We start from the raw sequence: 13,512 nt of genomic DNA on the forward strand, positions 1-13,512 counted from the left end.
CACACACACACACACACATATATATATATATATATATATAGTTAAAAATAAATAGGAGATTTCTATGTATTTTCTATCTATAATTTACTCATTCATCACATACTCTTGCTAGACAACTTGTTCTGGGAACACATGACAGAAATTAAACAAATATAAATAGGAAATAATATGTGTCCTTACTTTAGAAGAATTTAGATCTCAATTTTAGATATAAATCATTAAATTAAAAATCAGAAATGCAGTACAGTCTACTAGAATTATTTTGGAAGGCATAGATGGAATACAAAATAAAAATATAGACAATATTATTTACTAAATCTTGAAGGATATAAGTAGAAGTTTCCCACATCAACAAGAAAGACAGGCAGAGAAAGATCTAAGTTCTGAAAAACAAAGAAAAGAGGAAAACTACTTTGATATGAATACGATACATGTGGGATCAGAAGATGTAGTGTGCTAAGTATGAAATGATGTATGAAGTGAAATATTTCAAGGAGTGTTTTAAATTCATTAAATGGGGGTCTTTTCATTTTGTCTCATTTCTCAAGACTCACCTCATAAAGTTATAATTTTAAAGATTTGGATAAGAAACTTATATTGGGATCCTCTCAATTTTTAGCTTTTGAATATTTTTCTGGAGAAAATAGTATTAGAAATTACAAGGCATGAAAGATCCTTGTTTGGTTTAACTTCGACTATGTCTGTTGTACACAGTTCACATGCAGGAGTTTTGTCCATTCATTCATTTAATCTATATTTTTTGAGTTCATTATGAACACTGTATTAAGAACTAGTATAGGTAAGTGAATCTGTACTCTTAACACAAATAGCATTTTATAGAAGAATTAGACAACATAACCAATACTGCCCATTTATGATATATAAAAGGAAAAGGACTAAGACATATTGAGATTTTTATATATGCTAGTAACAGATTGTGTATTTTGCATGATTCAGTAATATTGCATAGAATATACTGGGCAACTCTTTGGCAAAGGCATTACTTTTATTTCCATTTATCACAATGAAAACAATGTCATGGAAGTTTTGCAGTCTATCTCTTTGTTTTTATATATCTGATTTGCTTTCTACTAAATTATTTTGTTCTTCGTCATGGATTTAAAATGTAAGAAGTTATTAGCAAGATTTTAGTATATAAAATTAGTACAATACAGATGTAGTTAATGTCCTTTACAACATTAAAGCTTAGCGGGAAAACATATGTAAGTTTTATAAAATACAAAGAGTAAATTTTAAAAATAGCAAAGAGAAAAACCACCTATCTCTGCTCTTATATCATGGAAAGATGCCCGCAAGGGACCAGTCTTGTGCTGAGCTCTAAAAGATGAATAGATGTTGCAATTCCAAGCAAAGAGAAGAGAAAGCAGAGGAGACAGAGGTTAAAGAACATGAACACTTGGAAACACATGGCATTTAGACATTGATGGGAGATAAGGTACAATTGAGGGCATGGTGGGAGTAAGGCAGAGGAGAGGTCTGGGACCATAATTGCAGCTCCATGACTAATAAAATGAGTACTGTTTCAAAAGAAAGGAACAGTTGTTATTGAAATATCTCAGGGGGGGGCTGGTTAATATTGCCAGAAGTTATTAGAGAGGGAACCTTGAAGTAGTCTAGAGGAGCATTTCAATTTTTTTGATCCCTGGCAATTCTTTATGTTCTGTAAGGGGTGAGAAGGGGAGATCTTCCATGTTTGTTGGGTTTTCCTGCTAGAAGGGAAATGAGATTGAAAGGAAAGGATGGGAAAAAATGTAGTGTTAAAAATTTTCTCATAGGGGTACCCGAGTGCCTCAAGTCAGTTAAGCACCCGACTCTTGACTTCAGCTCAGGTCATAATCTTAGGGTGGTGCGATCGAGCCTACATAGGGCTCCACTGGGCATGGAGCCTCTCTCTCCCTTTCTAAAAAAAAAAGTTATAAATTTTATAGGATTTTGGTTATTGATCTCCTTTATTGATTGAAAAATATATTAAAATCATTGGAGAGGGTTGCTAGGCTTAAGTATATTAATTTCCTCTACTATATTCAAATCCCCCCAAGTCATGTTAATGCATATTTGAGACTGGTTGCCAGTTACATTCTACCACATTTTGAATTATGTAGTGTAAATTTGTATAAAAATGTGTTAAAACATTCTCATCTTTACTTCATTAAAATACTTGTGAAGAGGTTACAGCCCAGTCCATTTTCACATTAATTTGCATGCCAATGTTTTACATGGGATAGGGCATATTTTGATTTTGCATTAGTTGGAATAATTTTTTAATATTGCATATTCTAGATGAATAAATGTACCCTTGTTGATTCTTTTAATATCAAAGAATATAAAAACACATTATATACTTTAGCATATTTATTGATTCGATAAAACATTCATAAAGTATGTTTTAAATTCAAGTTGTTCTATAACCTTAATTAAAATAATCAAATTATATTTTAAACTTTTTAATGCTCTCCATTTCCTAATAGAAAACGTATCAGTTCATGGAATGGCAAGAATATTTCACAAGGAAGGTTTTCCTGCAATTTTTCAACATTTCCTTTTTCCAATTCTAGGGAAATTACAGGGTGTATTTGAATATCTTCAATATACTTCTTTTTCCTATGTTTTCTCAAATGGCTTCATACAAAATTAAATATGATATAGAAACACATCCTAGAACCAAATGATCCCTTCCAGCCTGTCAAAAAATAATTTGAAAACCAAAAGTCATTGTTATGTTGTAAATATAAGGAAAAAAATGGTACTAAGATTTGTAGGCAAAAGAGAAGAAAAATATTAAGCCATGTGCACTGTTATGAAATGAAGCAAACCATTAAGGAAAATAAAGATGATTGGGGCTTTTTTTCTCTTTTGTTTTAATTAGGGAGCTTTAAAATATACTTGGATATGGGTCAGTATGTATTTCTTATTGTTCTGTAGCTGAAATGGGAATGATATAAAAACTATAGTTATCTATAAGGTAACTTCATTTTTGCCAAACATCCCACTGAATTGTTAAGGTTATTGACTTCTTTAACATAGGAGGTTCAAAAATTTCCCATCCTTTCAGACAGTCCAGAAAGGTTGCTATTTACATTATAGTACATGGTCAAAGAATCTCACATACCTAGCATTTCATGGCTTGAATGAATATTATTTTTTAAAAAAGTATTTCTTGATCCATGTACTATGATGAGATTGGAGGCTAGGATTTAATTAAATTTAATAGCTCCTTTGGCCTATTGGCATACAAAATAATTTCTAGTAACATTAATATAACATATTAATAATCCTAATCAATTTATCCTACCAGGAGTATTTCTGCAGTAGACAAACCCTATGCTACTCCTCTTAGGATACCTACTTCATAGGATTCATGTTTGCACAATTTCCTCCATTTGAGGGTTGACAGTACCTGTGATGTGCTTGTCACCAATAGAATATGGCAAAGGTAATGTACTATCTCACCCTGTAATTATGTTACATAAGCTTCTGTCCTGCTAACAGACTCACTCAAGATACCTTTCTCTGTCTTTAGAGAAGTAAGTGGCCATGTTGGGAGGCTCATAGGGCAAGTGACAGTGATCTCTAGGAACTGACAGTGGCCTCTAGCTGACAGTCAGCAAAAAGTTGGTATCCTCAGTGCTAGAACCACAGGGTAATGAATTCTGTCCACAAAAGTGAGTGAACTTGAAAATGGATTCTTCAGATGAGAATAGAATCCAGTCGCCACATTGATTATTGCCATAATCACAGAATTCACTCTAGCTGAGCCTGGCTCCTAATCTACAAAAATTATAATAAATATCTGTTCTTTTAAGATACTGAAGTTTTGTAATTTGTTACATGGTAAAGGAAAACTAATATAACCTCCAAATTTTTTGAAAAGGAGGGCACACAGTGACAATTGCATGCACAATTCTAGTGGTACATGTGAATACTGCAACAGAGAAAAGAGCAAAGTCAGAATTTGGGAGGCTTCAGTGTTTACCATAATGTATCTTTCAAAATATGAGACTTATTTTATCTCTGAAATTCAATTTTCTGTGTTTTTTATTGAGATATAATTGACATATAACATATATTAGTTTCAGATTTACAGCAGAATGACCCGATATACATAAATGTGGCAAAATGATCACCACAATAAGTCTAGTTAACATCCATCTCCACACACAGTTATAATTTTTGAATTACAGAATTTTGAATACAGAATTTTGAATACACAACTGTAGTTGCTGTGCTGTATGTTACATCCCCAGGACTTATTCATTTTGTAATGAAGAAGTTTGTACTTTTGTCTGACTTCACCTACACCACCCACCCCCTGCCCCCACCTCTGGCAACCATCAACCTGTTTTCTGTATCTATAATTTTTCTTTCTTTTTTTTTTTTTTAAGATGATACATATAAGTGAGATGATGTGGTATTTGTCTTTCTCTGTGTGACTTATTTCACAAAGCATGATGCCCTGAAGTTCAACCCAAGTTGTCACAAACGGCAAGATTTCCTTGTTGTGGTGGTGGTTGTTGTTATGGTTGAATAATATTCAGTGTGTGTGTGTGTGTGTGTGTGTGAATGTATATATGTATATATATACATACACACACTACATTTTCTTTATTCACTTATGGGTCCATGGGTACTTAGGTTGTTTCCATGTCTTGGCTTTTGTAAGTAATGCTGCAATGAGCATAAAGGTGCAGATACCTTTTTGAAGTAGTGTTTTCATTTCCTTCAGATAAATACCCAAAATTGGAATTGCTGGATCATACAGTAGTCAATTTTTAATTTTTGAGGGATCTCCACACATTTTGCATAGTGGCTGCACCAATTTATATCCCCATCAACAGTGCTTAAGGGTTCCCTTTTCTCCTTATCCTTACCAAAACTTTTTATCTATCTTTTTGATAATAGCCATTCTAACGGGTGTGAGGTGACAATTAATTATGATTTTGGCTTGCATTTCCCTGATGATTAGTAATGTTGAACATCTTTGCATATACCTATTGTTCAGCTGTATATTCTTTGGATAAATGTCTGTTCAGCTCCCCTGACCCTTTTTTAATTGGATTGTTTGTTTTTTTGCTACTGAATTGTGAGTTCTTTGTATATTTGAAATATTAATTCCTTATCAGATACATTTTTTGCATATATTTTTCTCTCATTCCATAGGTTGCCTTTTTCCATTGTTGATGGTTTCCTTTGCCAAATGGATGCTTTTTAGTTTGATGTCATACATTTGTTTATTTTGGCTTTTGTTTCCCTGCTGTTGGTGGCAGATAAAAAGAAAAAATCATTGCCAAAACTTATGTCAAAGACCTTAATGCCTATTTTCTTCTAGGATTTTTATGGTTTCATGTCTTATGGTTAAGTCTTTAATCAACTGTAAGTTAATTTTGTGTATGGTATAAGATAATGGTCCAGTTTCACCCTTTTGCATGTAGTTGTCCAGATTTTCCAGCACTATTTATTGACGAGACTGTCCTTTCTCCATTGCATATTCTTGGCTCCTTTGTTGTAAATTAATTGACCATCTATATATGGGTTTATTTCTGGTTCTCTATTCTGTTCCATTGATCTGTGTTTTTATGTCAATACCACACTGTTTTTATTACTATAGCTCTGAAAGATAGATTGAAATCAGGAAGTGTGTTGCTTCCAGCTTTGTTTGTCTTTCCCAAGATTGCTTTGGCTCCTTGGGTCTTGGGTACTTCCATACAAATTTTAGAATTGCTTGTTCTATTTCTGTGAAAAAATGCCCTTAGAACTTTCATAGTTGTGAGGCACCTGGGTGGCTCAGTCGGTTAAGCATCTGCCTTCAGCTCAGGTCATGATCCCAGGGTCCTGGGATTGAGCCCCGTGTCATTGGGCTCCCTGCTTAGCAGGGAGTCTGCTTGTCCCTGTCCTACTGCCCCTCCCCCCACTCATGCTCGCTCTCTCTCTCTCTCTCTCTGCCAAATAAATAAATCTTTTAAAAAATAAATAAAATAAAATAATAGATTAAAAATAATTTTCATAGTTGTCAAATGGAGATAAAAATACATTTTCTATCTGATTATCAGGATTGTTTTAAATATAAAACTATATAAGTAAATATTGTGGAATTGCAATGTATATGATTTTTAACTATTTGAAAAAAGTTTCTCTTTTACATGCATCTTCACAAGATAACTCCATTGCAATGTTGTGGTTATACAGAGAATAGAGCTTTGTTTCACCCATTTTTAGCAGCTTCAGTGTTCTCTAGTTAACAGTTTCTCTTTTACATTATTTTATTTTGCTGACTCTCAAAATTCTTCAAAGTTCTTTGTTATCACTGATGTGAATCCTCACATTAGTAATAAGAAATATTTTCAACTTAAGAAAAATCTGTAATTTTGTTAATTTTTGAATCAGTGTCTTAGAAATGGACTCTAGGCTATATTGAGTGGTGTAATCTGCTAAACCCCTTATGAGTAAAATTGCCTCCTTTGCTATGAAGAAGGTTTGAAAAGAAAACTCCAGGTTTATGGTAGGAAGGCAGTTTTTTTTTTTTTTTTTTAAGATTTTATTTATTTAGTTGACAGAGATAGAGACAGCCAGCGAGAGAGGGAACACAAGCGGGGGGGCAGGGGAGAGGAAGAAGCAGGCTCATAGCAGAGGAGCCTGATGTGGGGCTCGATCCCACAACGCCGGGATCATGCCCTGAGCCGAAGGCAGACACTTAACGACTGCGCCACCCAGGCGCCCCAGGAAGGCAGTTTTAACCAAGTGTTGAAGAGAAAGGAAACTTAGGCATGTAGAGTGATGGTATAAAATCAGTCAATTAATCTTTTAATATGTAATGCTTGAAATGAATACACTGAGACTTCCATCTCAACAATCATGAAAATGTGGGATTTAATGGTCTGAAGTTCTTCTTAAAAGTATCTCAGATGGAGGGAATCTAAAAGCTAACCAGCAGGCCCCCTACTCTGTGGCCATTATACTTGCCATTTATTGCTGCTGTTGAAAGCAGACAGCCCCCATAGCTCTGTGATGTTCCTGGCCCTGCTATAGTGACTGTGGAACTTCAGAGGAGTCTAGCCTTTCTGTGTCTATGCTATAAACTTTTCCTATAATGCTCTTCTATATCATGCATTCCTATTTTACCTGCAGGAGGTAAGAATTTAATTATATTTAATAGCTCAAGCTTTTCAAAAACTTTCGTTAGTGTGCTCTGAATGCCATTATCTCACTTAAGAATGACAATGGCATTTATATAGTGCCTGTATGATACATATTCATGTTACCGTTTTTTATAACTTTATTTCCTTTATTACAGTATTAGGGGCCATGAGGCCCAAAGTTAATTTAATCCCTTAGATGTGAACAAAATATTCATTAAATAATCTATATATGTCTTTTTATGAGTTGATGCATGAATAATCTCTGTGATAATAGGTATAAAAACAATTTTCCATTGCAAACACTCACAGATTGTCCTTTGGATTGAAGCACTAACTATCTGAGGACAGTTTAGCGTGCTACTGAAATGGTTCTATTGGAAAAGCATTACAAAGATACTATATGCCAGTTCTGCTTTCTGTCATCTCAAAGTAGTTTAAAGAAATACTGTTCTCCTCTGATATTCCGAATTTAATTAACATGAACAGATTATAGTAAATTACAGAGCTGTCTCCTTTCAGTTACTCTTGCCATTTCAAAATAGCTCAGCCTCTAAGGTAGAGAAATGTATCTTTTGGCAAAGAAAGTTCAAGTGTTATGTTTTATAGCTAAAAACATGAATGAAAGTTGATATGAGATCTAAAGAAATTGGAGCAGGCCTACATGAGAAGAAAAAGAATTAAGCTTTACTTGAAATGTATAATGGAGAATAAGTAAACAGAAGTGAATTTATTTAAGAATAAGAAAGAAAAAGCTTGGAGAGTGATCATTAGTTTGAGGTTATATGAAAAAGGTCTTGTACAGTAACAGTGAATAGTTTTTCTCTCTATTCACTGAACAGAGGACAAGAGGGAATAGGCTTAAATTGTAGAAAAAAGTAAGCACTCCCTGACTGTGAGTGTCCTAAGCCACTAGAATGTGTTATACGGGGTGGTCACAACGCTTTCCTCACTAAAAGTGTATGAAAAAAATCCTTTATAAAAATCATCCTCCAATAATTGAGGTACTATCCAAGTTAAAGTCAGGGAAAGAAATTTGTGGTAACATATGGCCCCTTTCAATCCAGTCCCAAGAGTGAATTTATAAATTGAAAAAAATATTTCAATCATGTTCCAGTGCCAACATTCATTTTACAGAGAAATTTTACTATTTTTGAGCTCATATTTGTTTAAATTTGACTTTTAAAGATTCTTGGAGGTCTCAGTTAAAGGTCTGATTTTTTTTTCCTTTCCAATGAATTTTCTATTTGCTCATAAAAATGTTTTTTTTCCAAAGTAAAAGTGTATATAAATTTTTTATTCAAAAAAGTTTATATATTTGAAAATTCTAAAAGGAAACAATTTCACTTGATTTTCTTTGCCCAGTTGAGGAACGATTTCAGGAAGGATTAAAAAAACAAGTCCCACATCTGGTTTCTTGCTAGGAGGGGAGCCTGTCTTTCCTTCTGTCTGCCGCTCTCCCTGCTTGTGAGCGCTCTCTTCCTTTCTTTCTCTGACAGATAAATAAATGAAATCTTTAAAAAAATATAACTCAATGCATTTATAGCCACTGATATCATAACTTTTAATATGGGGACAGTCATATCTCATGCTTTAGGGCATAAAGTAATTGCCATAGGGATAAGAGGAGACATTTTCATTTTATATACAAACATTCTAAGATTTGTTATTTGACATTTGTGGATTTTACACCTTATTTGTTTATGTTATTTATTCTTTATAGTACCACACTCTGGCCTGTGACACTGATTGTATCTCATAGAGACTATACAAACAATCTAATGAGACCACATTTATATACTCATGTTAAAATAGAATAAGAAGTCATAAAATCATAAGTATTTTGCCTTTAAGAAAGATGAACTAAACATTATGCTTTGATAAAAATATTTAAAAACATAATAACACATTGACTCTTATGCAAAATAAAATGTCATTAAATCAGCTTATTTTGGGAGACAATAAAAAAATTCTGTTGGCATATAGAGTGTTGCAGTTATTAAATTAACCTATTCATGTTGTGAATTAGAATAACGGAGGTCTTTTTCTAGTTTGAAAGAGTAAGTGTTCCTAATACAGAGGGCATAAAAGAAAAGAATTTTAGGAGAACATCATTACTGGAGGGAGTCAAACAATTGTTCCAAAGTCTTTTGTTTTCGGCTTGAGAGATATGAATCAGAAAGTTAAAGCAAGATATCAATTAAATAAAAAGTGATATGTGTGAAAGGAATAATTGCATTATTATTTTTACTTTCAGAAGACTTCAGAGCTATAAAATAATACAGTAAAAATCAATTGTTCTAAGTCCCTATCAGAGGCTTAAATAAAATTATTTCTCAATATTCCTCCCTAGCTCTGTCATTTTTCCTTGCTTTTTTTCTTTTAAAAAATTCCCGTTTCATTTAGTTATAATAAAGTTTTCATACATTCATGATGCACAACATGATGTTTTGAGATACATATATTCTGTAAAATGATTACCACATTAAGCTAATTAACATGTCCATCAGCTTACATAGTTACCTTTTGTGCCAATGTTGTAAGAACACCTAAGAACAACTCTTTTAGCGAATTTCAGGTATGCAATACAATAATATGCACTCCAGAATCTGTTAATCCTGCATAACTGAGACATTGTACCCTTTGACCAATATTTTCCCATTTCCTCCACCTCCCAGCCCCTAGCAACCACCATTCTACTCTCTACTTATATGAAGTATAATTTTTTAGATTCCATATAAAATCATGCAGTCTTTGTCTTTCTGTGTCTGGCTTATTTCACCCAGGATAACATCCTCCAAGTTCATTCATGTTTCAAAAATAATAGCATTTCCTTTCTTCAAAGGATGAATAATATACCCTCCTGAAAATATAAATATAAATATAAATATATATATATAAATATATAAATATATATATATATATTGTTTTGGGGTAGTTAATTGTTACTGTAATTGTTACTGTATAGAAATGCAACTGATTTTTATATGTTGATTTTGTATCCTACGACTTTACTGGACTCAGTCTTTGGTGAGATCTTTACAATCATGTCATCTGCAAAAAGAGACAATTTTCTGTCATCCTTTCTGATTTGGATGACTTTTATTTATTTTTCCTGGCAAATTGCTCCAACAATGGGACTTTTAGTACTATATTGAATGAGTTGGCAAGAGTGGTATTCTTGTCTTGTTCCTGATATTAGAAGAAAAGTTTTCCATTTTTCACCATTGAGTGTGATGTTAGCTGTGGGTTTGTCGCATATGAACTTTATTATGTTGTGATAAATTCTATCTATACCTAATTTGTTAAGTTTTTATCATGAAAATGTGTTGAATTTTGTCAAATGATTTTTCTGTGTCTATTGATACGATCATATGATTTCTATCTTTCATTGTTATAATATGGTGTCTTACATTAATTGATTTATGTATGCTTATCCAACCTTGCATCCCAGGGAAAGATCCCACTTGATTACAGTATACAATCCTTTTAATTCAAGCTTCTAAATTCAGTTTGCTATTATTTTGTTAAGATTCTGTAATTTTTTAAGATACAAATTCATGTATTTTCTTGACATCAAATATTACTCTGTTCGTAGCAGAGTAAATTCTTCCCATTTCATTCAGATACGATTGCTTAGAGTTGAGCAATTTAGAGTTGATCCAGTGTCTACTGACCTTAAAGTCTGTGTTTACATTTCTGGTTGTTCAATCATCAACTTCAATCTCTATACTAGTCCCAATCCTTAATTTGTACTTCTTGCCAGATTTGAAGCTGCAGTAATGATAGATTGGCAGGATCTAGGAGAGAAAGGCAAGAGGCAGTGGGTTTTGTTTTGTTTTTTGTTTTGTTTTGTTGTCTAAACCAAAAGCATGCCCGTAAACCATTCGTGTCCTATATACTTCCAGTCCTCATACTCTATTTCATTTGTTTGTTGTGTATGTGTATCATTGCTAGTAGGCTCTAAACGGCCTATGGGAAGATCACATCTCCAAGACGTACATATTCCCAGACCTAAGCAGAGCAAATAGAACACTGCAAACATTGAATAATATGCTTGTGGAGTAAACATGAATTAATGAACATGTTTGGATGAATTTCATACTTAGATCTCCATCCCCAAAATATCAATACTCTCCCCGAGAACAAATCTCCCTCCAAGGCCAGTAAAACATTATAGTAATTAATGTTACCTAATCATTTCCACCTGATTGATGGCTACCTTGATTTTCTGCTTTGCATTAAAAAAAAAAGAAGAAGAAATGCACTATCAACCTGTAAAATTTGTTTTCAATTTCCATAAGAAAGAAAATCAAGCTTTAAAGCAGACAAGGAGTTTTGGAAGTCTTTGAGCCACTAAGAGTCCAGGCAGGCTTTGAACCTTTGTATCAAAATTAAAGCAAGAAAAATATCATTGTGGGGGGGTGGGCAGAATCCTCAAATTTAGAAAAATGGACTCAATTACTATCATGTAGTGCATCCAGAAAGAAATGAATTAGCATAGAGGGTTACTCAAAAAGAGAAGCAAAAGGGGCACCTAGGTGGCTCAGTCAGTCGGGTGTCTGCCTTCGGCTAGGGTCATGATCCCAGGGTCCTATGAATGAGCCCAAGTTGGGTTCCCTGCTCAGCAGAGAACCTGCTTCTCCCTCTTCCTCTGCCCCTCCCTCCACTCTGCTTGTTCTCTCTCTCTCTCAAATAATTTTTTTTTTTTTTTAAAGCAGCAAAAGCAAACAGTGTCAGGATTCTAGCACTTAGGAAATTTATTCAGCCAAGTAAGGGTTTTGTTTTTTGTTTTTGTTTTACTTTTTAAAAATTATTTTAATTCAATTAATTAACATATAATGTATTATTGGTTTCAGAGGTACAGGTCTGTGATTCATTAACCTTATATAATACTCAGTGCTCATTACATCACATGCCCTCCTTAATGTCCAACCCCCAGTTACCCCAACCTTCCACCCCCTTCCCCTCCAGCAACCCTCAGTTTGTTTCCTATGATTAAGAGTCTCTTATGGTTTGTCTCCCTCTCTGGTTTTGTCTTATTTTTTTTTCAACGAATTAATTTTTAAATCAATATTTTTTTTACCAAATAATGTCTCATGCTACAAATTAATACTCTTACATACGATGTTATATTGTTTTATGAGTAATTTATCATCAAGAACAAGGCTCACTGACTTATATTTACAACTTTATTTAACTCAGAGTTTTTTAACATTTTATCTTAATTTAATATGGTATTTCTAAAATTCTAATATTATAAGCTAATAATTTTAACTTCAACTTTATTGATATATAATTGACAAAGTTGTCAGATATTTAAAGTGTACATCATGTTGAATATATAAATATTGTGAAAGAATTCCCCTCATCTAGTAAATTAACACATCTACACAGCCACCACATTATTTATTTATTTATTTAGGTGAGAACATTTAAGTTCTATTCTCTTAGAAAATTTCAATTGTACATACATAGTGTTATCAATTACAGTTACCATGCTTTACATTGGATCCTCAGACCTTATTCATCTTATAGCTGGAAGTTTGTACCCTTTCTCAACCTCTCCCTATTTCTCCCACCCCCCAGACCCTGGCAACCACTTTTCTATCTCTGTTTCTATGAGTTTAACTTTTCTTTTTTTTTTAAAGATTCTAAGTAGTAGTATACAATATTTGTCTTTGTCTAGCTTATTTCACTTCATATAATGCTCTCAAGGTCCTTCAGTGTTGTCATGAGAAATAGGATTTCTTCTTTTTTGTAGCTGGATAATATTCTATTATCTATATTAATGTCTTATCTTCTTTATTCAACTATTGATTGACATTTAGTTTGTTTCCATATCTCGGCTATTGTGATTAATGCTGCAGTGAACGTGGGAGTAAAGCTATCTCTTCAATAACCTGTTTTCATTTCCTTTGGATATTGCTGGAACATGTGGTTGTTGTATTTTTAATTTTTTCAGGAGCCACCATACTGTTTTCCATAGTGGCTGCATCATTTGCTTTCCCACCAACAATGCTCAGTGGTTTCCTTTTCTTTACATCCTCACCCACACTTGTTAATATTTGTGTTTTTGATAATAGACATTCTAACAGGTGTGAAGTAATACCTCATTGTAGTTGTAATTTTAATTAGCCTTGTGAGTAGTGATGTAGAGCACCTTTTCCTGTACTTGTTGACCATCCGTATGTCTACTTTGAAAAATGTCTATTCAGTTCCTGTGCCAATTTTTAAATTAAATTTCTTCCTTACAGCCTGACTTCTTCCCTCCCTAGCCCCCTCCTTCCCTGCCTCCTCCCTCTTCTTCCCCTTCTTCTCCTTCTCCTTTTTCTTCTTCTTCTTGCTGTTGAGTTATAAG

General features: G+C 33.4%; 1 long non-coding RNA gene across 2 annotated transcripts in view; it reads right to left on the minus strand.

Moving 5' to 3' along the window:
• The window catches only part of LOC103677539, a 129,025-nt gene that overhangs the window by 30,537 nt on the left and 84,976 nt on the right, over positions 1-13,512 (minus strand). For both annotated transcript variants that reach the window (XR_005832886.1, XR_572430.1), the window contains one exon: positions 10,829-10,951. This is a non-coding gene — a long non-coding RNA (uncharacterized LOC103677539). The remainder of the gene's footprint in view (positions 1-10,828; positions 10,952-13,512) is intronic.

This window comes from Ursus maritimus, unplaced genomic scaffold (assembly GCF_017311325.1).
Source record: "Ursus maritimus isolate PB19 unplaced genomic scaffold, ASM1731132v1 scaffold_10, whole genome shotgun sequence".
Taxonomy (NCBI): domain Eukaryota; kingdom Metazoa; phylum Chordata; class Mammalia; order Carnivora; family Ursidae; genus Ursus; species Ursus maritimus.